The 27,046-nt window shown below is 39.6% G+C and overlaps 1 protein-coding gene across 3 annotated transcripts in view; it reads left to right on the top strand.

Annotated features, from left to right (window-relative positions):
• FAF1 (Fas associated factor 1) overlaps positions 1-27,046 on the top strand; it is a 495,227-nt gene that overhangs the window by 73,153 nt on the left and 395,028 nt on the right. The window lies entirely within an intron of this gene.

Below are 27,046 nucleotides of genomic sequence, written 5' to 3'. Positions count from 1 at the left end.
GGGCTGCCTGATTTACGAAAGACATTATAACAGCTGCCTGACTTCCTGGAGCCTCTGGGTCTATGGGGGTGTACTGTCTAAAAGCTTCCATTAATCTTTCTAAGTAGGTAGCTGGGCTGTCTGTCTTTCCCTGCAGAACAGAGTATACTTTAGCCAAATTAGTGGGCTTACAGCAGCTGCCCGAGACCGCCATTAGAGTCTGGCGATAAAGGCGAGTCGCCCTCTACGTTCTGCCGTGTTGTAGTCCCACGGGCCTGGTCAGAGGAAAGTTGCATTTATGTAGGTAGGGGTTGGCAGTCGGTTGGACCGTTGTCCCCGGACCAGCTTTCAGCTTCTACCTGTATTCTCTCCTCACCTCCGCTAGAACAAGATTCGGAGGGGAGTTGCTGACAGTCATCAAGTGGCTGGTGGGTGAACATGACACTATCCAGTAGCCATTAAATCTTTGGGGTTGTCTGAAAACCGAAAGCACTCTGGGTCTTCCAGTTATACAGATCACTGGTAGAGAATGGCCAGTACTGGAGCCTGGGGATTCCTGTGTCATCTGGGGGTCCTATTTCCCAAGGTAAAGCCACCATGGAACAGCGTCAGGGGCTAGCCTGCATGCCTCTTGGCGTCCACTACTGCCTTTCGTGTTACTTTTCAGCGGGTCTGTGTGCCGGGCCGCCCTGTCCTGCTTTCTCCCCCGCTCAGCCCGGGTGGGTCCGAGGCAGTCACTCGCCCCACCTGCTCCTTCCCACAGCTCACACTGGGGGCTGGGGCCTGGGGCCCGGAGGGGTACGGGAGGGGGTTCTGTGAACAGTGGGTCCCCGGCCATCAGGTAGAACATCATATGGGGGGCAGTTGGTTGCTTGATTTTAGCCGCTGAGCAACCAGTGCCTTACAAGGTTCAGGGGCTAATTGAAAGGTGACAGCCAAGGAGGCGGGTTAGAACCCTGGGTGAAGGAAATCTGACTTTATTAATGATATCTAGTCATAGCCAAGGCAGCCCGGTCAGGAACGCTGCCGCTCAGATTGCAAACGCACTCAGGCAGCTTCAGATCGGAGCGCACTCGCAGCCCGGTCAGACAGCCGCTGCCCAGATCGCGAACGCCCGCAGCTCAGATTGGCGAAGCTCGGCAGCCCGGTCAGAGACAGCCGCCGCCCAGACAGCAAACGCCCGCAGCTCAGACGTAGCTCGCAGCCCGTCAGAGACAGCCGCTGCCCAGATTGCAAACGCCCGCAGCTCAGATCGCGAAGCGCCGCTTCGCAGCCCGCCAATGGACAGCCGCTGCCCAGATTGTAAGCGCTGCCCGCAGCTCAGACGCGAGCGCGCCTCCCGCAGCCCGGTCAGATTGCCGCCCAGATCGCAATGCTCTTGGCAGCTCAGATCGCAAGCCCGGAAGCCTGCGCCCGAAGCCAGTTGCTCGATCGCAACCGCTCAGCAGCCCAGATCGCAGCCGCACCGGTAGCCTCGGCCGAGTATGCTCGGATCGCTGACCGCGCCTGGCAGCCTCTTAGACGCAAGGCACCGTAGCCTCCGGGTCAGAGTTAGCTAAGCTCGATCAACAAGCATCAAGGCCTCCTGCAGCCTAGATCGCAGCGCGACCGTAGCCCGGGTCAGAGTTAGCGTTCGATCGCACCGGCCCGCAGCCCAGATCGCAGCGCCGCACCGCAGCTCCGGGCTGTGAGTTAGCTGCTTCGATCGCGACCGGCCCGCAGCCCAGATCGCAAGCTGCACCGCAGCCCGGGTCAGAGCATGCCGGATCGCGACCGGGCCCGCAGCCTGCTAGATCGCAAGCGCCGCACCGTAGCCCGGTCAGAGTTAAGCTGCTCGGATCACACCGCCAGCCCGCAGCCTGTGACGCAAGCGCACTGCAGTCTGGCCAGATAGCGTCATCGCGACCGCGCCCGCAGCCTGACGGTAAGCGCCGCACCGTAGCCCGGGTCAGAGTTAGCTGCTCGGATCGCTGCATCATGCCCGCAGCCCAGATCGCACTTAGAAATTTGTGAGAGCCAGGGGATGTCTCCCACCGGTCTCTGCTGGCTGTTCTATAGCGCGTCCGCCAGGACGGCTCCAGCTCCAGTTTCAGATCTCGCGAGTCACAGATTCAGATTCAGAACAGACACAGACAGACAAACGGAGATGAGCCGGCTCAACTATCAGTAGATCGATCCTAGTAGATCCCTTGACCAGGGGTCTGGTGGGCTTGGGGAATCCTGGACGAGCCCCCAGATGTTATGCCCAGACCATTTGTTCCCCAAAGAAGACCACCAGAGTCCAGAGTCAAAGCCAAGCGGCAAGGATCTTTACTACAAGTTCGAACTTGGTCCCTCCATTCCACAGCATACAAGAGGGCCTCGAACAATGCGAGTGCTTGCTTTTTATAGCCCGATGTAAACAGGATATGTAAAGTTACAGGGAACAAGGTAATTCTCTCAGTTACAGCATTACAATTGGTTAACATTATACATTTAGCATTTCTTATCGGAGATCTCCCAGGTGATGTTTTTCTGAAGTTTGAAAGAAATATGGAGGAATGTGTTTGTGCTGGGCTCAGGAAGTTGGGAGATATATGGGGGATGTGCCTCATTCCTTTCAACATCTGATACTGTAGAAATTCAAAGGTTCATTAGTGGCTACTCTGAGCAACAACTATATGCCACTAAATTGACAAATCTAAAGAAAGTACATTTCTGGACAAATAAAACCTGTCAAGATTGAACCATAAAGAAATCCAAAACCTGAAGAGACTAATAATGAGCAGCAACATGATCAAAGGTGTAACGAAAAGTCTACCAGCAAAGAAAAGCCTGGGACTCAATGGTTTTAACTGCTAAATTCTACTATATACATAAAGAAGAACGAGTACCAATTTTACTCAACCTAATCTGAAAAATAGAGGAAGGAATACTTACAAACTCATTCTACAAGGCCAGTGTTACCGTGATGCCAAAACCAGAAAAAAACACATCAAAAAAAGAAAACTACAGTTCAGTATCCCTGACTAATACTGATACAAAAATCCTCAACAAAATACTAGCAAACAAAATTCAACAACACATTAAAAAAGTCATTAATCATGACCAAAGGGGATGTATCTGAGAGATCCAAGGATGGTTCAACATACACAAGTAAATCTTCCTGTATTTAAGAAAAAAATTTTGTTTTTTTTTTTGAGACAGTCTCACTCTGTGGCCCAGACTGGAGTGCGTGATCTCGGCTTACTGCAGTCTCTACCTCCCAGGTTCAAGCGATTCTCCTGCCTCAGCATCCCGAGTAGCTGAGACTACAGGTGCATATCACCACACCTGGCTAATTTTTTTTTTTTTTTTTTAAGTAGAGGCAGTGTTTCGCCTGTTGGCCAGGCTAGTCTTGAACCCCTGGCCTCAAGTGATCTGTCCACCTCGGCCTCCCAAAGTGCTGGGATTATAGGCATGAGTCACTGTGCCCGGCCTATATTTAAGAATTTTTAACAAGTCATGTGTTTTATTTCTATGTATACATACACGTTTGTTGCTTTGTTGTTTGAAAGTAACTTGTAGACATCATTATACTTCATTGTTAAGTACTTCAGTATGCAACTCTTAATGGGGACAATTTTTTTTTTTTTTTTTTTGAGACAGAGTCTTGCTCTGTTGCCCTGGCTGGAGTGCAGTAGTGCAGTAGTGCAGTCTTGGCTCACTGCAACCTCCACCTCCTGGGTTCAGGCGATTCTCCTGCCTCAGCCTCCCGAGTAGCTGGGATTACAGGAGTGCCACTGCCATCATGCCTGGCTAATTTTTGTATTTTTAGTAGAGACAGAGTTTCTCCATGTTGGCCAGGCTGGTCTCGAACTCCTGACCTCAGGTGATCCACCCGCCTCAGCCTCCCAAAGTGCTGGGATTATAGGTGTGAGCCACTGTGCCTGGCCTAATTTCCCATATACTCGATACTTTACTTCTCAGTAAAGTAATAATTCAATAATATCTTCTAAAATCCAGGCAACACTGAAAATTTCCCAGTTATGCCAAAAAAAATTTTTTTACAGCTTTTCCTGTCAGTATCTAATTTACAATTGTATATTACATTTGATAGTTGTATCTTTAGTGTCTTTTAGTGTGGAAGGGGTCTTGTAACTCTGTGGAAGGAGGGGAGGGAATAACATTAACTTGTGAGGGGTCCAGGATAGTCTTGTGAAATGTGCATTTTAGATTTGTTCGGTTGTTTTCTTCATGGTGTCATTTGACTTTTCTTCTTTTAAGTCTAGAGACTTGATAAGACATTGGTGGAAGACTTTGGTGGAAGACTTTGCTTCATGAGTGATACTGTCAACTTTTTATCTTATACCAGAAGGCTTATAACCTGATGTTGTCTTAGTATTTGTGATACTTAGTTTGGTCATTTAGTTTAGGTGGTAACTGGCAAATTAACAAGTAATCTGGTGGTGATACTTTAGCATTTTGTAAATAAAAATCCATTTTTAAAAGAATCAATATGGATTTTTGTTTATTCAGTGTATTATCATTCAGTATAGGCATTTTTATTTATTTTTCTTTTTATTTCAGACATTTTTATTTTTGATGTTCAGGTTGTCCCATACATTTGTTAGTTGCCCAGTGTTGTTTTGGGCACTTAGGCATTTGAATTGCATCCTAGGTGCATAAATAGGGGTTTCCAGGTGGGGCAAACAGTGATCTCCTAGTCATCAAATCTTGTGGGCATTTGTGAGTCTTGATTTTAGATCTCTAAGCTGCATTTCAAAATCAATGCAGTAACCTAGTTGTTGTTGTTTTTTTTTTTTTGAGACAAGAGTCTCACTCTCTTGCCCAGGCTAGAGTGCAGTGGTGCAATCTCGGCTCACTACAACCTGCCTCCCGGGTTCAAGTGATTCTTCTGCCTCAGCCTCCCGAGTGTCTGGGATTACAGGTGCCCGCCACCACACCCAGCTAATTTTTGTATTTTTAGTAGAGACAGGGTTTCGCCATGTTGGCCACGCTGGTCTTGAACTCCTGACCTTAGGTGATCTGCCCACCTTGTTCTCCCAAAGTGCTGGGATTACAGGTGTGAGCCATTGCACCCGACCATTAACCTAGTATTTTTAGTGTGTGTGTGTTTACACATACCTACATATACATATATTTATTTATTTATTTGAGACAGAGTCTTGCTCTGTTGTCCAGGCTGGACTGCAGTGATGTGATCTTGGCTGACTGCAGTGATGTGATCTTGGCTCACTGCAACCTCTGCCTCCTGGGCTCAAGCCATTCTTCTGCCTCAGCCTCCTGAGTAGCTGGGATTATAGGCACATGTCACCATGCCTGGCTAATTTTTTAATTTTTGTATTTTTAGTGGAGACAGGGTTTTACCATGTTGGCCAGGCTGGTCTCAAACTCCTGACCTCAAGTGATCCACCTGCCTTGGCCTCCCAAAGTGCTGGGATTACAGGTGTGAGCCACCGTGCCTGGCCTACGTATGTATATTTAATGCAGCAACTCATCTTTCATTTTAGATCTTCTTACTCTGTACATTTACCATTCTTGTTTTGTTAACCAGAGTTTTTTCTTTCAGGGTGTTTTCTTTTGGGGCTTAATTTAGGACTTAGGCTTAAGTAATATACAACTTAGTTTCTTTTCAACTATGTGCTTTTATATGTATTACATATTTTATGTATTTGTATTTTGGTGCAATAATCTTTGTTCAGAGTAATGACTTGACATTTTAGATGCTTACTGTTTTTTAAAGCATTGTTATTCTTCATGGGTATTGAAACAATGCCTTTTGTGCGAAGTCACCATTAAAATACATAGATAATCTCCAAATACATCAAGTGAAGAGCAAAAATCTTAGAATTTTCAGGGTTTCCAGCTTAAAAATTTATGCTTTACCCATATATGTTTTCAATGCACGTATTAGTGTTGCCTTCTCATAAATGCACTTTTTCTGTAGCTATTAAAGAATTTCTTAGTTTAACAGTAAAATTATATATAGGTATTTAATATGATCCTCTGTGGTAGATGAAATAAGATTCAAATGTTTTAGAAACCACTCATGTAATGGGAAAGATAACAGTGATAAGTGTGTGCTATATGGAAAACAACGTCAGCTCTGCAAGAGTACCTGCAGGTGTTTCTAAGGGTTTTCCCGATTGATGCTTTCAACTTAGTGACATGTATGGAAGTATTTACTCAAATCCCCAGTGCTCTGTATCATAATATGTGGAAGACTTAATTGTAGCCTGGATGTTCCTTCTTTTGGTAGTGTGAGGGAGTGTGATAGGTAGATTTTTGGAATAATTAACTCAATCATATAAATAATCAGTTACCATGAAACTCAGGTTGGGACAGTATTTAAGTTTTCGGTCTTTCAGGATGAGTTCACCAGGAGGACAACTTTGAAAGTAGCCTTCCAGACCGAGGAAACAGCATGTGCACAAGAACAATACCAAAAATATTTTTGTGCCGGAGAAGTTCAGTAGATTGTATAAGGAGACCACCTATATCACAACCACCTAGTGAATTTTCTGAAATACAGATTTTTGGCTTCATTAAAAACTACTCCAAAAAGAGTCTCTGGGAATGGGGCCTAGGAATTTTTATTTTTCTTTCACTTTTAAGTTTTAGCAAAATAATTCTTGTATGTTGTCTAGAACAATGATTCTCATACTAGCTACGCTCATTAGAATGACCTGGGGAGCTTTTTAAACAGTACTAATGTTTGAACCCCACTCAGACTAATTACAATCAGAATCTCTGAGTTTGTAAGCTAGTGATGTTGACATTTAAAAAATATATATCCAGGTATTTCTTTTATATAGAAAGCATTGAGAACCACTGGTCCAGAAAGCGATTCCAAAGCTGAAAACCAATAAATACCATTGAAATTGCAGAGCCAAATGGTGTGCTAGAGTTTAGTTTTTTTCCTTTCTATGATGGTAACTCTATGACTGAACTGCTTATGAAATTTATAAAATTGTAAGTGAAACTTACTCTCTTTTTGTTCTGCCCTACATTCATTGCTCTTGTTATGCCACATTTTACTCAGACGGCCATAACAGAATATTGTACACTGGGTGCCTTAAACAACAGAAACAAATTTTCTCACAGTTCTGGAGGCTAGAAGTCCGTGATCAATGTTTCATGTGATTTCATTTCTAGCGAAGGCTCCTCCTGGCTTGCAGATGGCTGCCTTCTCACTGTGTCTTCATATGACTTTTCTTTGGTGTGTACATGTGGAGATAGTGCACGAGTTCTCTAGCATCTCTATCTATAAGAATAGTAATCCTATTGGATCAGTGCCCCGTCCTTATGACCTCATTTAACCTTAATTATTTCCTTACTCCGAATACAGCCAACCACATGGGGAGTTTGGGCTCTAACATGAATTGAGGAGGAGCATAAACATACAGTTCCTAATACTTTATATTTTGGAGCATGATATTCTTACAAAATCCTTTCCTCTCACTGTACCCCCACTTTTTTTCTGATAGCCTTTTTCCCTTTTTTTTAATTAACGGAAATCGTATTTCTTAATCATGACATGAATATCAGCTCCTTGGCTGGTCCGTTTATTGCTTTACATCAATTTAATTCTTCATGAAAGCGGGCTCCTTAGACACTACTGGATAGAAACCAGTAACATTCCTTAATACTAGCAGGCTAAAAAGGAGTAAGTGGATTGGAAATTGTGTCCTGGCCAAAATTGAAGTTTTAACCCAGGCTATCTTGTGTTTGCTTTAGCATGAATAGTAGAGAAGATTAAATGGTGTGTGTTTTTCTCTACTTTGTCAAGACTTATGCTTTTTGTTGTTTTTGTTGGTTCAGTGTTTCTGGAAATTTGAATTGGAGTTCTCTTAGGCAGATTCCCATAGTCCCTTCCACATCTTATCATCCTACTTCTTCTGACTACCTTAGCCAATTAAGGCAGTGGTTCTTAAACTTTAACTTGCATCAGAATCATCTGGAGGAATTGTTAAAACACAGATTACTGGGCCCCAACCCGAGACTGTGATTTAGGAGCATGGGGTCAGGCCTGAGAATTTACATTTCAAACATGTTCTCAGGTGATGCTGATGCTGCTGGTCTAGGAACAACACTTTGAGGACCACAAATTTAAGGTACCTACCTAGCCTCAAAAGACATTTACATTTGTAAATCTGATGTATTTTCCCATTTTCAGTTGTTGAAATCCTAGTTCTCTTTCATAATCTATCTTAAATGTTTTCTACCCCTGAATCTTTCCCATCTATCTAATTGGAATTAATTTTTTATTTTCTCTTTCATCAGATACAGTTTTTAACATCTATTATAGAAGTTATTTTCATTCTGGTTCATAAAGCTAATTGTTTGTACATATACTAGGTTGTGAATTTCTGAGTATAGGGAATATATGGTCATCTTTGTATTCACCCTCCCACCAGAGAACAGTTACCAAATTCCACTTGGTTTCTAATGAATTGAGGTAACCAGCCATAGATGAATTACATTAATCTGATTCATTAATTCATTAATTCATTTATTTGTTTATTTTTTGAAACAGGGTCTCACTCTGTGGCCCAGACTGGAGTGCAGTGGTGCGATGTTATCTCACTGTAGCCTTTGTCTCCTGGGTTCAAGTGATTATCATACCTCAGCCTCCCCAGCAGCTGGGGTTACAGGTGCTCGCCATGACACTGGGCTAATTTTTGTATTTTTAGTAGAGATGAGGTTTTACCATGTTGGTCACACTGGTTTTGAACTCCTGACCTCAAGTGATCTGCCCACCTTGGCCTCCCAAAATGGTGGGATTACAAGCGTGAGCCACCGTGCCTGCCCTAATCTGATTCATTTATGCTTTCATTTAGTAACACTTAACAAGAGTGACAGTGCTATGGGGGAGAGTGTTCTGGGATTGTAATTCTAATATCATTTACTAACACTGTGATTCTAGGCTCATTGCTTAACCTCATTGTTAAAATGGTCATAACGGTATCTACTTCATAGGGTTGGTGAGATGATTAAATGAGATACACTAAGTTGCCTGGTCCACAATAACTTGTTGCTAGTTAGCTTTTAATGTGTAAGGATTTTAAAGGGCATAATAATATCTATCTTGTATCATTGAGAGGACTAAAAGGTACTGTAGATTGCTTGGCTCATCATAAATAACTTCTTAGTTTGCTGCTAATGTGTAAGGGTTTTATGGTGAGGATACCAAATTGATTTTCAGTGTTTTCTGTGGCCTCAATTCCCTAATTTCAGAATTCTGTTACTTGAATATTCCTTGCTGTATTTTGATAACTTTTATATCTTAGCTCTAGGTCTTAGGGTGAAATAAGAAGAAACCACCCACAGCAGATGTTTCTGTGTCTGCTTCAAAAGGTTGTGAGTTACCTGACTAGAATCCTAGCCTCTTATTGGTTTCTTTGGCTTTTGAGTAATAGCTGAATTTAGTTCTCTGAGGACTGCTTAGGAAAATAGATAGCTTTGACTGCCAGTGCACAGCACTGTAACTCATCAAAAACAACTTTCATGCTTACTAAGTTCATTTTGTTTCAGAGTGCACAGTTGAAGTCAGTAAAATATGGAGACAAATGTCTAAATTTAAAGTTATATTTTGGGAAGCAAGAATTGCAGTTTGGGGCATACACACAGACTGGGTGGTCTTTGGTATGTCTGAAGAACAAAGAAAAGGTTAGTTTTATTAAAAAGAGAAATGTTATGTGTTGTTTTGAAGGAAAGCTAATTGGCACTAGAGAAGCTTTTGGGAACTGGCAAGCTCAGATTGGCGGGTGATAGTGGTAGGTAAAACCAGTCTTAGAGCCACAACAAGTTGTTTCAGCAGCTGCTAGGTGAAACTGGTCTTAGAGTTATAGAAGGCCATTTCAGCAACTGGCCTTATGAACAGTAATTCTTGGAGCAAGTGCTGTGTGCCCTGAGAGCTTTTTCTCTCTGGCCCCTTGTCTCCGATTTAGTTGAGTATCACAAGAATGACTCAATTTATATAATTAACTTTCACAACAGCCATTTCTGTTAGTCAGCAGTAAACTGAAGGGAGAAAACACTAATTAGAATGAGGAAGCATTTCTTTCTGGCCAGGAGGGTATTTGGAAAACAAAACTGTTACATGTTGGTATAAAAAAGGAATAATGTAACTAGTGGAACATACATATATTACATATGTAATATAAATATTTATTATAAATATCACATATTTATATCTATATTAGGGTTAGGTGTAGGTAGCTCTAACCCTAATACATATTTACATGTATTTTTAATACATAATATATTTTTACCTAATGTTCTTTTCTGTTCCAGGATGCCATCTAAGATACCACATTAGATTTAGTTGCTGTACTTCCTTAGGCTTCTCCTGCTGTGTTAGTTTCGCAGCCATTCCTTGTTTTTGATGGCTGACAGTTTTCAAGAGTACTGTTCAAGTATTTTGTAAAATGTACCTTAATAGGGATTTGTCTAATCTTTTTCTCATGATTAAACTGGAACTATGGGACTTGGGAAGGAAGACCACAGAGATAAAATACCATTTTCATCACATTATTATTTTAACATGACTTAGCATTGTTGATATTGACCTTGATCACCTGGCTGAGTGTTATTAGGTTTCTCCACTGTGTAGGTACTCTTTCTCCTCACTACCTGTGCTGTTGCTCTTGGGAAGGAAGTTACTATGTGCATCCCATACTTTAGGAATAGGGAATTATAGTCAACCTCCTTGAGGGTGGAGTAGCTACATAAATTATTTGAAATTCTTTTACATAAGGAATTTGTCTCTTCCCTATTTTTTTATTTATTCAATCATTTATATCTATCTGGACTTGTGGATATTTATTTTATAATTTAGGTTGTAATTCAGCACTACTTCATTTTGTTGAAATGTTTTAGCTTTTGGCCAGGTGCAGTGGCTCATGCCTGTAATCCCAGCACTTTGGGAGGCCGAGGCAGGCCGATCACCTGAGGTCAGGAGTTCAAGACCAGCCTGGCCAACATGGCAAAACCTCGTCTCTACTAAAAATACAAACATTAGCCAGGTGTGGTGGTGCTCCTATAATCCCAGCTCCTCAGGAGGCCCAGGCAGGAGAATCACTTGAACCTGGGAGGCAGAGGTTGCTGTGAGCTGAGATTGCGCCACTGCTGTCCAGCCTGGGTGACAGAGTAAGACTCCTTCTCAAAAAAAAAAAAAAAAAAAAAAAAAAGAAAATGTTTTAGCTTTGGCCATTGGGAGTTCAGTTAGCTTTATAGCCATTTGAAGTATTCCTTTGTCATATCCCTGTATTAGTGTACATGTGTATGTATGTGTGGTGTATTTACATTTGAACACTTACTTGCATTCTGGCACTACAAGGTGTTCCAGGTTCATCTTGTATATTGCCTTCGTAATATCAGTCCTAGAATTAGCCATTTCTACAAGGAACACTGGTTCCTTTTATTGGACAGTGGTGTTAGAAACTAAGATCTGAATACTAGGTATTCTTGATTTGACCTACTTTTACTTTCCAGAACATACCTTAATTTCATGCATCTAAGCTAATTGGTACTAGAGAAGCTTTTGGGAGCTGGCAGGCTCAGACTGGCGAGTGATAGTGGTAGGTAAAACCAGTCTTAGAGCCTCAACAGGTTGTTTCAGCAGCTGCTAGGTGAAACTGGTCTTAGGGTTATAGAAGGCCATTTCAGCAACTGGGCTTGTGGACAATAATTCTTGGAGCAAGTGCTATGTGCCCTGTGAGCTTTTTCTCTCTGGCCCCTTGTCTCCGATTTAGTTGAGTATCACAAGGATGACTCAATTTATATTTGGCCATGATGTTTGGCCATGATGTTTTCTCTGTATGGAATGTTCTCCACCTTTCATTTGCCAGACGTACTCCATTTCAGGACAAAGCCTGCTCAAGTACTGTGTCCTCTGGAATGCATACCTTTATCCTCTGTAGGTGATTTACTTTCTCTTTTTAGTCCTTTTGCACATTTTACATACTATTATAGCACATATCCTACTATATCATTGTTTACCTGTTTTTGTCCTCTTAGTGAGCTGTTCAGGGCAGTAATAGTTGGGGGATTCTTATTTATTAAAAACACACATATGAAATTTTAAAAAACCACTTGTCTTTTTGAGGAAAAGGATGGTGGTGATAGTTAAAGTAGGATTTGAATGACTGGTTTAATCAAAACTAGAATCTGGGGAGTTGGGGAGGTATTGGTCAAAGGATACAAAATTTCAGTTAGGGGGAATAAGTTCAAGAGCTGTATTGTATAACATGATGACAGTGGTTAAGAATGTGTGTATTAGAGTCTGGGTGCAGTGGCCCATACCTGTAATCCCAGCACTTTGGAAGGCTGAGGGGGGTGGATCACAAGAGCAGGAGTTTGAGACCAGCCTGACCAACATGGTGAAACCCCATCTTTACTAAAAATACAAAAATTAGCTGAGCATGGTGGCAAGTGCCTGTAATCTCAGCTGCTTGGGAGGCTGAGGCAGGAGAATTGCTTGAACCTGGGAGAGGGAGGTTACAGTGAGCTGAGATCGAGCCACTGCACTCCAGCTTGGGCAACAGAGTGAGACCCAGTCTCAAAAAAAAAAAAAAAAAAGAATATATGTATTGTATTTTTGAAAATTGGGTAGACAGTTGATTGTAGGTGTTCTCACCAAAAAAATCTTAAAATAGGTAAGGTAATACATATGTTGGCCCCATTTAGCCATTCCACAATGTATACATATTTCAAAACATTATATTGTACATGATAAATATATTCAATTTTTGTTAATTAAAATATATAACTAAAACAACAAACCCCCAAAATCTACAGTCTGAAAGACTGTAGATAAATAAATAAAATGAAATAAATAAGATGAAATAAATGAGTATAGTGACAGCTGGAAACCATTTTTATGTAACAACACAATAGATTCAGATTGGTATGATTTATAGAATACTTTGAAAAACAAAAGAATATTCAATATTCTTTAATATGAATTCATATATAATGTAAAAATATAAAAACATGTTGGTATAGCTTTTTCTCACTTTTGGGGAGGGAAGAAGGAAAAGAAATGAGATACCAACTTGGGCAATATGGCAAAACCCTGTCTCTACAAAAACAGAAAACGAAAAACAAAAATTAGCTGTGCGTGGTGGTCCATGCCTGTAGTCTCAGCTGCACTACAGGCTGAGACAGGAGAACTGCTTGAGCCCAGGAGTTTGAGGCTGCTGTGACCTGTGACTGCACCACCGCGCTCCAGCCCGGGTGACAGAGTGAGACCCTGCCTCCAAAAAGGAAAATAAGATGGAGAAGGGTTGGAGACTTAAATCATCTATAAACTTTTCTGACTTTTTTAGAAAGTGGGTTTGAAATATATATGACTGTTGGCTGTGCATGGTGGCTAATGCCAGTAATGCTTGTGCATTGGGAGACTGAGGCCGGTGGACTGTATGAGGCCAGTAGCTCAAGACCAGCCTGGGTAATAGTGAGACTCCATTTCTACGAAAAGTAAAAAAATTAGCTGGGTTTGGTGGTGCTCGCCTGTAGTCCTAGCTACTTGGGAGCTGAGGTGGGAGGATCACTTGAGTGCAGGAGCTCAGTATTATAGTGAGCTGTGATCACACTACTATACTCTAGCCTAGGTGACAGAGTGAGACTCTGTCTCAAAGCAAACAATCAATTAAAAACATATAGCAAATACTAAAATTATGAAGTGTTGGTGGAGGTTATACCATGGTATAGGATGGTTTTCTTTTTATGTTTAAGAAGTTAGTTGTAAGACAGAATGAAGAAAATAATGAACAATAGACTTTCAAATAGTCTGGTAGACTGAAGACCCTCTTTAATACTAAATAAAATCAGCCAGTAGAATAAAGGAGTAAAAACAACAAAAATACTAAATATGGTCAAGCTAGAAAGGAAAAATAGACAATTGTCAGGTACTAGAACCAAGAAGGGAAATCAGTGTCATTGCAATGGTTTTATCAGAACCTCCCAGACAAAGTCCCAAATTTTGGGTCTCACATACCCTGCATCATTTCTCCAGTTGTTTTCAGCAACTGGCCCTCTCAACTGGATATAGACATTAGGGGCTGAAGACTGGTCTTATACCTGGAGGTGAGATATAAGACCTCTGTCCTGTAGAAATGCAGGGTATGCGAGACCCAAAATTTGGGGGTTAGCCTGGGAGGTTTCTTGGCTTTGCACAAAAAAGAATTCAAGAATGAATCAGCAGTGAAACACAGCAACTTTATTAAACTCGCACCGCCCCTTGCAGAGCAGGACTAACCTATAGGCAGTGTGCTGAGAGCCCTTGTGTGCTGTTGGCTAACAATTTACACCCACTTCTAATTACATGCAAATTAAGGCGCAAGTCATTCAGAAATCCCTAAAAAAGGAGTGGTAACTTAAGAGTTGTGGCATTTGGAAAGTGTCATGGTGTTGGTGGGAGTATCTTATGCTAATAAACAATGAGTGCCACTAGAGGTTGCTTTTGGCGCCATCTGCAGGTTCTGGCCATTTTCTTCAGTTTATCTTGCCCAGTTGGGGAAGTGAGTCCTGCTGGTTTCCTGTCATACAAGGAAGAGCTATAAAAGCCTGGCGTGTACTTTTCAAATAATGTCTAGTAAAATTTTACCTGAAGATTCAGGGAAGCAGTAAAAAGGTGACCATTTACCCAGGGCCATAGGGGGAAAAAGGCATCATTAGCCTCAAAAAGTGAGAAGTACAGGCATACCTCAATGATGTTTTAGGTTCAGTTCCCGACCACTGCAATAAAGTAGATATCTCAATAAAGTGAGTCACTAATTTTTTGATTTCCCAGTGCATATAAGTTATGTTTACACTATTATGTAGCCCATTAAGTGTGCAGTAGCGTTATCTTAAATAACGCATGTACCTTAATTTTAAAATACTTGATTGTTAAAAAATGCTAATTTTCACCTGAGCCTTCAGCAAGTGTTAATCTTTTTGCTGGTGAAGGGTCTTGCCTCAACGTTGATAGCTGCTGACTGATCAGCATAGTGGTTGCTGAAAGTTGGGGTGGCTCTGGCAGTTTCTTAAAATAAGACAACAATTACATTTGCTGCATCGGTTGGCCCTTCTTTCATGAAAGGTTTCTCTGTAGCATGCAGTGCTGTTTGGTAGCAATTTTTTTTTTTTTTTTTGAGATGGAGTTTCGCTTTTATCGCCACGCTGGAGCGCAGTGGTGCAATCTCGGCTCACTGCAACTCTGCCTCCCGGGTTCAAGCGATTCTCCTGCCTCAGCCTCCAGAGTAGCTGGGATTACAGGCATCCACCACCATGCCTGGCTAATTTTTTTTGTATTTTTGGTAGAGATAGGGTTTCACCATGTTGGGCAGGCTGGTCTCGAACTCCTGACCTCAGCTGATCCGCCCGCCTCGGCCTCCCAAAGTGCTGGGATTATAGGCATGAGCCACTGCGCCCGGCCTGTTTGATAGCATTTTACACAAACTAGAGCTTCTTTCAAAATTGGAGTCAATCCTCTCAAACCCTACTGCTGCTTTATCAGTTAAGACTATATCATAGTCTAAATCCTTTGTTCACATTTCAACAGTGTTCACAGCATCTACATCAGTAGTAGATTTTCATCTTGAGAAACCACTTTTTTTGCTCATCCATAGGAAGCAATTTCATATCTATTGAGGTTTTATCATAAGATTGCAGCAATTCATGCATATGTTCACACTCCACTTCTAATTCTAGTTATCTTGCTGTCTTTGCCATATATGCATTTACTTCCTCTACTGAAGTCTTGAATCCCTCAAAATTATCCATAAGGGTTGGAATCAACTTCTCCCGAACTCCTGTTGCTGTTGATATTTTGACCTCTTCCCATGAATTATGAATGTTCTTAATGGCGTCTAGAATGGTGAATTATTTCCAGAAGGTTTTCAGTGTACTTTGCCCAGATCCATAGGAGGAATCACTATCTACAGCAGCTATTATAGCTTTGTGAAATGTATTTTCTAAATAATAAGACTTGAAATTCAAAAATAATCCTTGACCCATGAGCTACAGAATGGATGTTGTGTTAGCAGCCAGAAAAACAACTTTGATCTCTTTGGACATCTCCATCTGAGCTCTTGAGTAACCAAGTGCATTGTCAATGAATAGTAATAGTTTGAAAGGAATCTGTTTTTCTAAGCAGTAGGTCCCAGAAGCTGGGTTAAAATACTCAGTTACACATGCGGTAAAGAGATGTGCTGTCACTCAGGCTTTGTTATTCCATTTAGAGAGCACAGACAGAGTAGATTTAGCATCATTCTGAAGAGACCTAGGATTTCCAGAATGGTCAATAAGCATTGGCTTCAGTGGAAAGTCACCATCTGTATTAGCCCCTAATGAGAGAGTCAGCTTGCCCTTTGAAGCTTTGAAGCCAGGCATTGACTTCTCTTTTGCTGTGAAAGCCCTAAATAACGTCTTCTTCCTATAGAAGGCTGTTTTATCCACATAGACTGTTATTACTGCTGTTTAGTGTAGGCATCTTCATCAATTAGCTAGGTCCTGAATAAAACTTACTACATCTTCTACATCAGCACTTGCTGCTTCACCTTGCATTTTCATGTTGTAGAGATGACTTCCTTCCTTGAACTTCATGAACCAGCCTCTGCAAGCTTCAAACTTTTCTTCTGCATGTCCTCACCTGTGTCATAGAATGTAAGCAAGTTAGGTCCTTGCTCTGCATTAGGTTTTGGCTTGAGGAAAAGTTTCAAGTGGTTTAATCTTCTTTTCAGGCCACTAAAACTTTCTCCATATTAGTAGTAAGGCTGTTTTGCTTTCTTATTATTTGTATATTCACTGGAGTAACACCTAATTTCCCTCAAGAACTTTTCCTTTGCATTCACAACTTGACTATTTGGTGCCCAAAAAACCTCGCTTTAAGCTTATCTCAACTTCCAACATTTCTTTCTCATTAAACTTAATCATTTTTAGCTTTTGATTTAAAATGAGAAACATGACTTGAACACTTAGAGGCTATTGTTGGGTTATTAAATTGGCCTCATTTCAATATTGTGTCTGAGAGAATAGGGACTCCCAAGGAGAAGGAGAGAGTTGGGGAGCTGGCAGGTCAGCAGAGCAGTCAGGACACATACATTTATTGATGTTCATTGTCTTGTAGGCATGGTTCGTGGCACCTCAAAACAATTACAATAGTAACATCAAAGATCATAGATTACCATAATATATATAATAATAGTGAAAAAGTTTGAAACATTGCAAGAATTACCAAAATGTGACACAGAAACATTCAATCAGCACATACTATTGGAAAAATGGTTCTGATAGACTTGCTCGATGCAGGGATGCCTTAAACTTCTAATTTTTTCTTTCTTTTTTTTTTTTAATGGAGTCTTGCCCTGTTGCCCAGGCTGGAGTGCAGTGGCGCAATCTTGGCTGTGTGCAACTTCTGCCTCCCGGGTTCAAGCGATTCTCCTGCCTCAGCCTTCTGAGTAGCTGGGACTACAGGCACATGCTGCCACGCCCAGCTACTTTTTTGTATTTTAGTAGAGACAGGGTTTCACTGTGTTGCCCAAGCTGGTCTCGAACTCCTGAGCTCAGGCAGTCAGCCTGCCTCCGCCTCCCAAAGTGCTAGGATTATAGGCATGAGCCAACATGCCCGGCCCCTTCAATTTTTTAAAAATACAATATCTTCACAGTGCTGTAGAGTGTAATCAAATGAGTTTGCTTATACAAAATTCTGTCAAATGATTAAGATTAAATTCATGCAAATTAAAACTGGTCTAGAACTAACAAAGTCCATAAAGTTCCAGCCAGTGCATATACAGGAAACACTTTATAAGGATACCATCATAATGCATGGTATGAAAATAAATCTTTCTGAAGATGAACTCAGTTGTTAGACGTTGTATACCACAGGAGAAGCCACAGTCACATTCAGCAGATGCTGAAATCATAGAACTAACAACTTGAGAACTTGTAGCAAAGAGACTTTTAGATATGTTTAAAAGATATAAAACTGTAAAGAATAGAATTTATAAGCCAGAAATGGTGAAAAAATAGAATAGATTGGATTTTATAAAGAATCTAAAAGTATATCCTCAAAGAAAAAACTCTGTAATAAGTAGGTAAATTGGAAAACTATCGGTTTAAAAAAATGGTATAGAAGATAAAGTGAATCATCACTATACAAATTTGTATAGAAAATTTAAAAGATGACATGGAGGCTAGAATGAGATGCACCTGCATGGCAAGTAGGAGCTCTGAAAGGACAGAATTGATTAGGTAAGAGAGATAACATTCAAATGAATAAAAGTTGAGAATGTCTTAGATTTATAAAAATATGCAACAACAAACACCATGTCATATACTTAACTCATAATAGCAAAATAAAAAACAAGCACTAAAAGCCACCAGAGAATGGGATGATTAGAAAACAAGTAGGAGCGTGGCAGACTCAAGCCCAACCATAATAATTACATGAAATATAAGTACTTTAAATACTTTAATATAGAGGCAGATGTTGTTGTAGTGGATAAAACGCAAGACCTGACTATAGTCTGTCTAAAAGAAATGTACTATATAAGTAAAGCCACAGTTAAAAAATATGGAAAATTATATACTATGATGCTTATTGAAAAGCTAGATGACAATATTAATACCAGACTAAGTAGACTTCAGTACAAGGCATATTACCAAAGATAAAAGAAACATAATCACAAGAGAATCAATTTTTCGAGAAGGTAACACTCCAAATTTGTGTACACTCGTCATCAAGCAAACATGAGCAAAACTGAAGGCAGATATAGACAAATCCACAAATACAAATGGAGATTTTCACAGTTCTCTCTCGGTAATTAATAGAACAAGTAGAATCAGTAAAGATACAGATAATTTGAACAGTACTATCAATAACTAGACTTAATTGACATTTATAGAGTTAAATGGCAATTCCACACAATAAGAGAGAATACACATTTATGCGCATATGAAACATTTAGCAATACAGATTATTGGGCTATTTAGTCTTCATAAATTTCCAAGGACGGAAATCATACAGATAAAGTTCTCCATCCACAATGGAATTAAATTAGAAATCAACAGCAAAAAGATGTTTGGAAAATGGTATGTGTTTAGGAATTAAGTAACATTCTTCCAAATATAACACATGGGCCAAAAAACAGATCATGAGGAAAACTTTGGAAAAAACTTTGAACTGAATGATAATGAAAACACATATAAAAATTTGTAAGATGTAGCTACAGCAGTGCCTAGAGGTAAATTTACAGCTATAAATGCTTACATTAGAAGGGAAGAAGGGATTAAAATCATTGCTCTATGCTTCCACCTTAAGAAGCTGGAAGAGCAACTTAAGCCAAATAAGTGGAAAGAAGGAAATAATAAAGATGAATCCAGAAATGAATGAAATAAAAAATAGAGAAAATAATGAAAGCAAATATTAGTACTTTTTTTTTTTTTAACATTCTTTATTTTATCTTTTTAAAAAATTTCAGCAGTTTTGGGGGAACAGGTGGTGTTTGGTTACATGGATAAGTTCTTTAGTGGTGATTTCTGAGATTTTCATGCTCCCATCACGCAAGCACAGTACACTGTACCCAATGTGTAGTCTTTTATCCCTTACTCCACTCCTACCCGTCCCCTCAAGTCCCCAAAGTCTGTTGTATCATTCTTATGCCTTTGTGTCCTCATAGCTTAGCTCCCACTTATAAGTGAGAATACAATGTTCAGTTTTCCATTCCTGAGTTACTTCACTTAGAATGATGGTCTCCAACTCCTAGGTTGCTGCAAATGCCATTATTTTGTTTCTTTTTATGGCTGAGTAGTATTCCATGGGATATATATATATATATATATATATATATATACACACCACATTTTCTTTATTCACTCATTGATTGATGGGAAGTCAGGCTGGTTCCATATTTTTGTAATTGCTAACTGTGCTGCTATAAACGTGTGTGCAAGAGTCTTTTTCATATAATGACTTCTTTTCCTTTGGGTAGATACCCAGGAATGGGATTGCTGGATAAAATGGTGGATCTGCTTTTAGTTCTTTAAGGAATCTCCATACTGTTTTTCATAGTGGTGTACTAGTTTACATTCCCACCAGCAGTGTAAAAGTGTTCTATTTTCACCACATCCATACCAACATCTATAATTTTTTGAGATTTTGATTAAGGCCATTCTTGCAAGAGTAAGGTGATATTGCATTGTGATTTTGATTTGCATTTGCCTGATCATTAGTGATGTTGAGCATTTTTTCATGATTTTTTTGCCATTTGTATATCTTATTTTGAGAATTGTCTATTCATGTCCCTAGCCCAGTCTTTAATAGGATTGTTTGTTTTTTTCTTGCTGATTTGAGTTCCTTGTAGATTCAGGATATTAGTTCTTTGTTGGATGCATAGTTTGCCAGGATTTTCTCCCACTCTGTGGGTTGTCTGTTTACGCTGCTGATTGTTTCTTTTCCTGTGCAGAAGCTTTTGAGTTTAGTTAAGTTTCATCTATTTATCTTGGATTTTGTTGCATTTGCTTTTGTGTTCTTGGTCATGAAGTCTTTGCCTAAACCAATGTCCAGAATAGTTTATCCAATGTTATCTTCTTGAATTGTATGGTTTCAGGCTTTAGATTTAAGTTTTTGATCCATGTTGAGTTGAGTTTTTATAAGGTAAGAGATGAGGATCCAGTTTCATTCTTCTGCATGTGGCTAGCCAGTTATTCCAGGATCATTTGTTGAATAGGGTGTTCTTTCCCCATGGTATGTTTTTGTTTGCTTTGTTGAAGATCAGTTGACTATAAGTTTTGGGCTTTATTTCTGTTCTCTATTCTGTTGCATTGGTCTGTATGCTTATTTTTATACTAGTACCATGATGTTTTGGTGACCATAGCCTTGTAGTATAGTTTGAAGTTGGGTAATGTGATGCCTCCAGATTTGTTCTTTTTGTTTAGTCTTATTTTGGCTTTATGGGCACTTTTCCGGTTTCATATGAATTTTAGGGTTGTTTTTTCTAGTTCTGTGAAGAATGATGATGGTATTTTGATGGCAATTGTATTGAAGTTGCAGATTGCTTTTGGCAGTATAGTCATCTTCCCAATATTGATTCTACCCATCCATGATCATGGGATGTATCCATTTGTGTCATCTATGATTTCTTTCAGCAGTGTTTTGTAGTTTGCCTTATAGAGGTCTTTCACCTCCTTGGTTAAGTATATTCCTAAGGTTTTTTGTTTTGCGGCTATTTTTAAAGGGGTTGAGTTATTGATTTGATTCTCTGCTTGGTCGCTGTTGGCGTATAGCAGTGCTACTGATTTGTGTATTTGATTTTGTATCCTGAAACTAACACTGAATTCATTTATCATATCTAGGAGCTTTTTGGATGAGTCTTTAGTGTTTCCTAGGTATACGATTATATCATTGGCAGACATCAACAGTTTGACTTCCTCTTTACTGATTTGGATGTGCTTTATTTCTTGTCTGATTGCTCTGGCTAGGACTTCCAGTACTCTGTTAAATAGAAGTGGTGAAAGTGGGCATCCTTATCTTATTCCAGTTCTCAGGGGAAATACTTTCAGCTTTTCCCAGAACTTCAGTATAATTTTGGCTGTAGGTTTGTCGTAAATGGCTTTTATTACCTAAGGTACGTCCTTTCTATGCCGATTTTGCTGAGGGTTTTAATCACAGACGGAAGCTGGATTTTTGTCAACTGCTTTTTCTGCATCTGTTGAGATTATCATGTGATTTTTGTTTTTAATTTGTTTATGTGGTGTATCACATTTATTGACTAGTGTATATTAAACCATCCTGGCATCCCTGGTATGAAACTCACTTGATCATGGTGGATTCTTATTTTGATATGCAGTTGGATTTGGTTAGTATCAGTTGTAATATCTCCCCTTTCATTTGTAATTGAGCTTAGTTAGATCTTTTCTTTTGGTTAATCTCGGTAATGGTCTGTCAGTTTTGTTCAGCTTTTCAAAGAACCGGCTTTTTGTTTCATTTATCTTTTGTATTTTTGTTTGTTTCAATTTCATTTAGTTCTGCTCTGATCTTGGTTATTTCTTTTTTTTTTTCTGTTGCATTTGGTTTTGTTTTCTTTTTGTTTCTCTAGTTTCTTGAGGTATGACCTTAGATTGTCTATTTGTGCTCTTTGAGACTTTTTGATCTAGGCATTTAATGGTATGAACTTTCCTCTTAGTACCACTTTTGCTGTATCCCAGAGGTTTGATAGGTTGTGTCATTATTATTGTTAAATTCAAAGAATTTTTTAGTTTCCATTTTGATTTCATTATTGACCCAAAGATCATTCAGGAGTGGATTCTTTAATTTCCATGTATTTGCGTGGTTTTGAGGGTTTCTTTTGGAGTCGATTTCCAATTTTATTCCACTGTGGTCGGACAGAATACTTGATATAATTTTGATTTTCTTAAACTGATTGAAACTCATTTTATGGCCTACCATATGGTCTATCTTGGAGAATGTTCCATGTACTGATGAATAGAATGTCTATTCTGCAGTTGTTGGGTAGAATGTTCTGTAAATGTCTGTAAGTCCATTTGTTCTAGGGTATAGTTTAAGTACATTGTTTCTTTGTTGACTTTCTGTCTAGTGCTGTCAGTGAAATATTGAAGTCTCCCGCCATTGTTGTGTTGCCATCCATCTCATTTCCTAGAACTTTTTTTTTTTTTTTTTGAGACGGAGTCTGGCTCTGTCGCCCGGGCTGGAGTGCAGTGGCCGGATCTCAGCTCACTGCAAGCTCCGCCCCCCGGGTTTACGCCATTCTCCTGCCTCAGCCTCCCGAGTAGCTGGGACTACAGGCGCCCGCCGCCTCGCCCGGCTAGTTTTTTGTATTTTTTAGTAGAGACGGGGTTTCACCGTGTTCGCCAGGATGGTCTCGATCTCCTGACCTCGTGATCCGCCCGTCTCATAAATGGGAGCTCCAGTGTTTGTTATATATATTTAGCACTGTAATATTTTCCTGTTGTACTAGTCTCTTTATCATTATATAATGTCCCTGTTTGTCTTTTTAAACTGTTGGTGCTTTAAAGTTTGTTTTTTTCTGATATAAGAATAGCTACTCTTGCTTGCTTTTTGTGTCCTTTTGCCTGGAATGTCTTTCCCCTTCACCTTAAGTTTATGTGAGTCTTTATGTGTTAGGTGAGTCTCTTGAAGACAGCAGATACTTGGTTGGTGAAACTTACCCATTCTGCCATTCTGTATCTTTTAAGTGGAGCATTTAGGCCGTTTAGTTCATTGTTAGTATTGAGATGTGAGGTGCAGTTACTCTATTGTGCTAACAAATACTAGTTCTTATTCCTCTATCTGACTGTGGTTTTGTACCCATTAACTATCCCATCTTTATTCTCCTCTGCCCACTGCCCTTGCCAGTTGCTAGTTACCATCATTCTATCCAACATTCTCTGTTTTTGACACTTTGTTCCTCTGGTTTTGTAGCTTTTTGTTCATGATATTTTTACTCTATGAGCATGTTTAAGATGATGATTGATAGACTTTGTCTACTGAGTCTGATGTCTGTTTTTCCTCTGTACAGCTTCTGTTAATTTCTCTCTTGAATGGGCCACATACTTTGTTGCTTCTCTGCACACTTCACATATATTTAAATGGACATTTAAAACATACAGTATGATATCTCTGGAGGTTAGATTGGTTCTCATTCTCATGTTTTTTTGTTGTTGTTGTTGTTGCTTTCTGTCGGTTGCAGTTGTTTGTTTAATGACTTCTAAACTATTTTCGTAACTTTGTTTTCTTTGTTACAAGTGGTTTCTGTCTTAGTCTATTTGTCCATGGTAACAAAATACAGTAGTCTGGTTTGGCTTCAACAAAAGACATTTATCTTCTTGTAGTTCTGAAAGCTAATTGTGTGTCATAAGGGTACCAGCACGGCCAGTTTCTGGTGAGGGCTGTCTTCCTGACTTGCAGATGGCTGCTGTCTTGCTGTGTTCTCACCTGATGGGGTGGTGAGGGAGACGGCAATTTTTTTTTTTTTTTTAATTATTTAGTTTTCCTTTCTAGTCTTTCAAGCTTGAAACAAGTTCTTTGGTATCTCTTCTTACAAGGGCATTAATCTTTTTATTAAATAACTTTTTAGTTTTATGAACTTAGGAGTACAAGTGCAGTTGAGTTACATGGACATAATGTAAGGGCACTAATCCTATCATGAAGGTTCTACCTTCATAACCTCATCTAATCCTAATTACCTCTCAAAGACCTCATCTCCAAATACCATCATAGTGGATTTTAGGATGTCACCATAGGAGGATACAGATATTCAATCCATAGTAGTCTCTTGTTTTTAATCTGTGGTCTACTAGTGTTTTGTTTTTCAACTTTTGTTTCAGATTCAGGGGATACAGATAGAAGTTTATTACCTGGGTATATTGTGTGATGCTTGAGGTATGAAATGATCTTGTCACTCAGGTACTCAACATAGTACCGAATAGTCAACCCTTGCCTCTCTCCCCATTCTAGTAGTGCAGTTTTATTGTACCATGTTGCCGTCCATGAGTACCTGATGTTTAGCTCTCACTTGTAAGTGAGAAAATGTGGTGTGTGGTTTTTTTCTTTCTGCATTAATTTGCTTAGGATTGTGGCTTCCAGCTTAATCCATGTTGCTGCAAAGGACATAATGTAGTTCTCTTGATGGCTGCATAGTATTCCACAGTGTATACATGCCACATTTTCTTTATCCAGTTCACTGTTGATGGGCACATGGGTTGATTCCATGTCTTTGCTATTGTGAATAGTGCTGCAATTAACATGTGAGTGCATTTATCTTTTTGGTACAATGATTTTTTTTAATACATACACAGGGATTGCTGATTTAAATGCTGTTTTAAGTTGTTTGAGAAATTTACAAATTGCTTTTGTAGTGACTGAACTAAGTTGTATTCCCACCGACAGTGTATAAATATTCGCTTTATATCTGCAGCCTCACCAGCATCTGTTTTTAAAAATATATATTTTATTAATAGTCACTTTGACTTGTGTGAGATGGTATGTCATTGTAGTTTTGATTTGCATTTCTCTGTGATTGTTGATGTGGAACATTTTTTCATGTTTGCTGGCCATGTGTACATCTTCTTTTGAGAAGTGTCTATTCCTGTCCTTTGCCCATTTTTTAATGGGGTTACTTGTTTTTTCCTTGTTGATTTGTTTAAGTTGCTTATAGATTCTGGATATTACATCTTTGTCAGATGTGTAGTTTGTGAATATTTTTTCCCATTCTGTAGGTTGTCTGTTTACCCTGTTGATAGTTTCTTTTGCTGTGCATAAGCTCTTTAGTTTAATTAGATCTAACTTGTCAATTTTGGTTTTTGTTACAGTGGATTTTGAGAACTTAGTAGTAAATTCTTTGCCAAGATTGATGTCCAGAATGGCATTTCTTAGGTTTTCTTCTAGATTCTTATAGTTTGAGGTCTTATATTTAAATCTTTAATCCATCCTGAGTTATTTTTTTATATGGTGAAAACTAGGGGTCTAGTGTCATTCTTCTGCACATGGGTAACCAGCTATTCCAGCACTGTTTGTTTATTCAATAGGCAGTACTTTCCCCATTGCTTATTTTTGTAGACTTTGTTGAAGATCAAATGGCTGTAGTTGTGCAAGCAGCTTTATTTCTGGGTTCTCTGTTCTGTTCCCTGAGTGTGTATGTCTGTTTTTGTGTAGATTCCATGCTGTTTTGATTATTGTATCCTTACAGTATAGTTTGAAGTTGGGTAATGTGATGCCTCCACCTTTCTTTTTGCTTAAGATTACTTTGACTATCGGGCTCTTTTTTGGTTCCGTATGAATTTTAGAATAGTTTTTTTCTAGTTTTGTGACAAATAACATTGGTAGTTTGATAGGAATAACATTGAATCTCTGGATTACATTGGGCAATGTGGCCATTTTAATGATATTGATTCTTCTAACCTGTGAGCATGGAATGTTTTTTATTTGTGTTGTCTCTGATTTCTTTCAGCAGTGTTTTGTAGTCCTCTTTGTAGAGATCTTTCATCTCTTTGGTTAACCATATTCCTAGGTATTTCGTTTTCTTTGTGGCTATTGTAAATGGGATTGTGTTCTTGATTTGGCTTTCAGCTGGAATGTTATTGGTGTGTAGAAATGCTACTGATTTTTGTACATCAATTTTTGTGTCTTGAAACTTTACTGAAGTTGTTTATCAGTTCCAGGATCCTTTTTGCAGTCTTCAGGGTTTTCTAGATATAGAATCATATTATTTGTGAAGAGAGATATTTGACTTCTTCTTTTCCTATTTAGATGCCTTTTATTTCTTTCTCTTGGTTGATTGCTCTGGCCAACACTTCTAGTACTACGTTGAATAGAAGTGGTGAGAGTGGACATCCTTGCCTTGTTTCAGTTCTCAAGAGGAATGCTTCCAGTTTTTGTCCATTCAATATGTTAGTTGTGAGTTAGGCTCTTACTATTTTGTGATATGTTCCTTTGATGCCTACTTTCTTGAGGGTTTTCATTGTAAAGGGATGTTGGGTTTTATTGAAAGCTTTTTCTGCATCTATTGAGATGATTGTATGGTTTTTGCTTTTAATTATGTTTATGTGGTGAATTATATGTCAAACCCACCTTGTATCCCAATAATGAAATATACTTAATTGTGGTTAATTAACTTTTTGATGTGCTGTTGGATTGGTTTGGTGGCCTGAGAATAAAATGCCTACACTGCCACGAGCCGGGTCACCAGAGAATGGCTGACTTTATTTTTTTATTTTTTTTTTGAGACTGAGTCTCGCTCTGTCGCCCAGGCTGGAGTGCAGTGGCCGGATCTCAGCTCACTGCAAGCTCCGCCTCCCGGGTTCACGCCATTCTCCTGCCTCAGCCTCCCGAGTAGCTGGGACTACAGGCGCCCGCCACCTCGCCCGGCTAGTTTTTTGTATTTTTAGTAGAGACGGGGTTTCACCGTGTTAGCCAGGATGGTCTCGATCTCCTGACCTCGTGATCCGCCCGTCTCGGCCTCCCAAAGTGCTGGGATTACAGGCTTGAGCCACCGCGCCCGGCCTGGCTGACTTTATTAATGTGCCCAGCTTAAAAATGGCATCCTGCTAGTTAATATTTGCTTAGTCTGGTCACAAGTAT

Source organism: Papio anubis, chromosome 1, assembly GCF_008728515.1.
Source record: "Papio anubis isolate 15944 chromosome 1, Panubis1.0, whole genome shotgun sequence".
NCBI lineage: Eukaryota > Metazoa > Chordata > Mammalia > Primates > Cercopithecidae > Papio > Papio anubis.
This window is presented reverse-complemented; position numbering and strand designations above follow the sequence as displayed.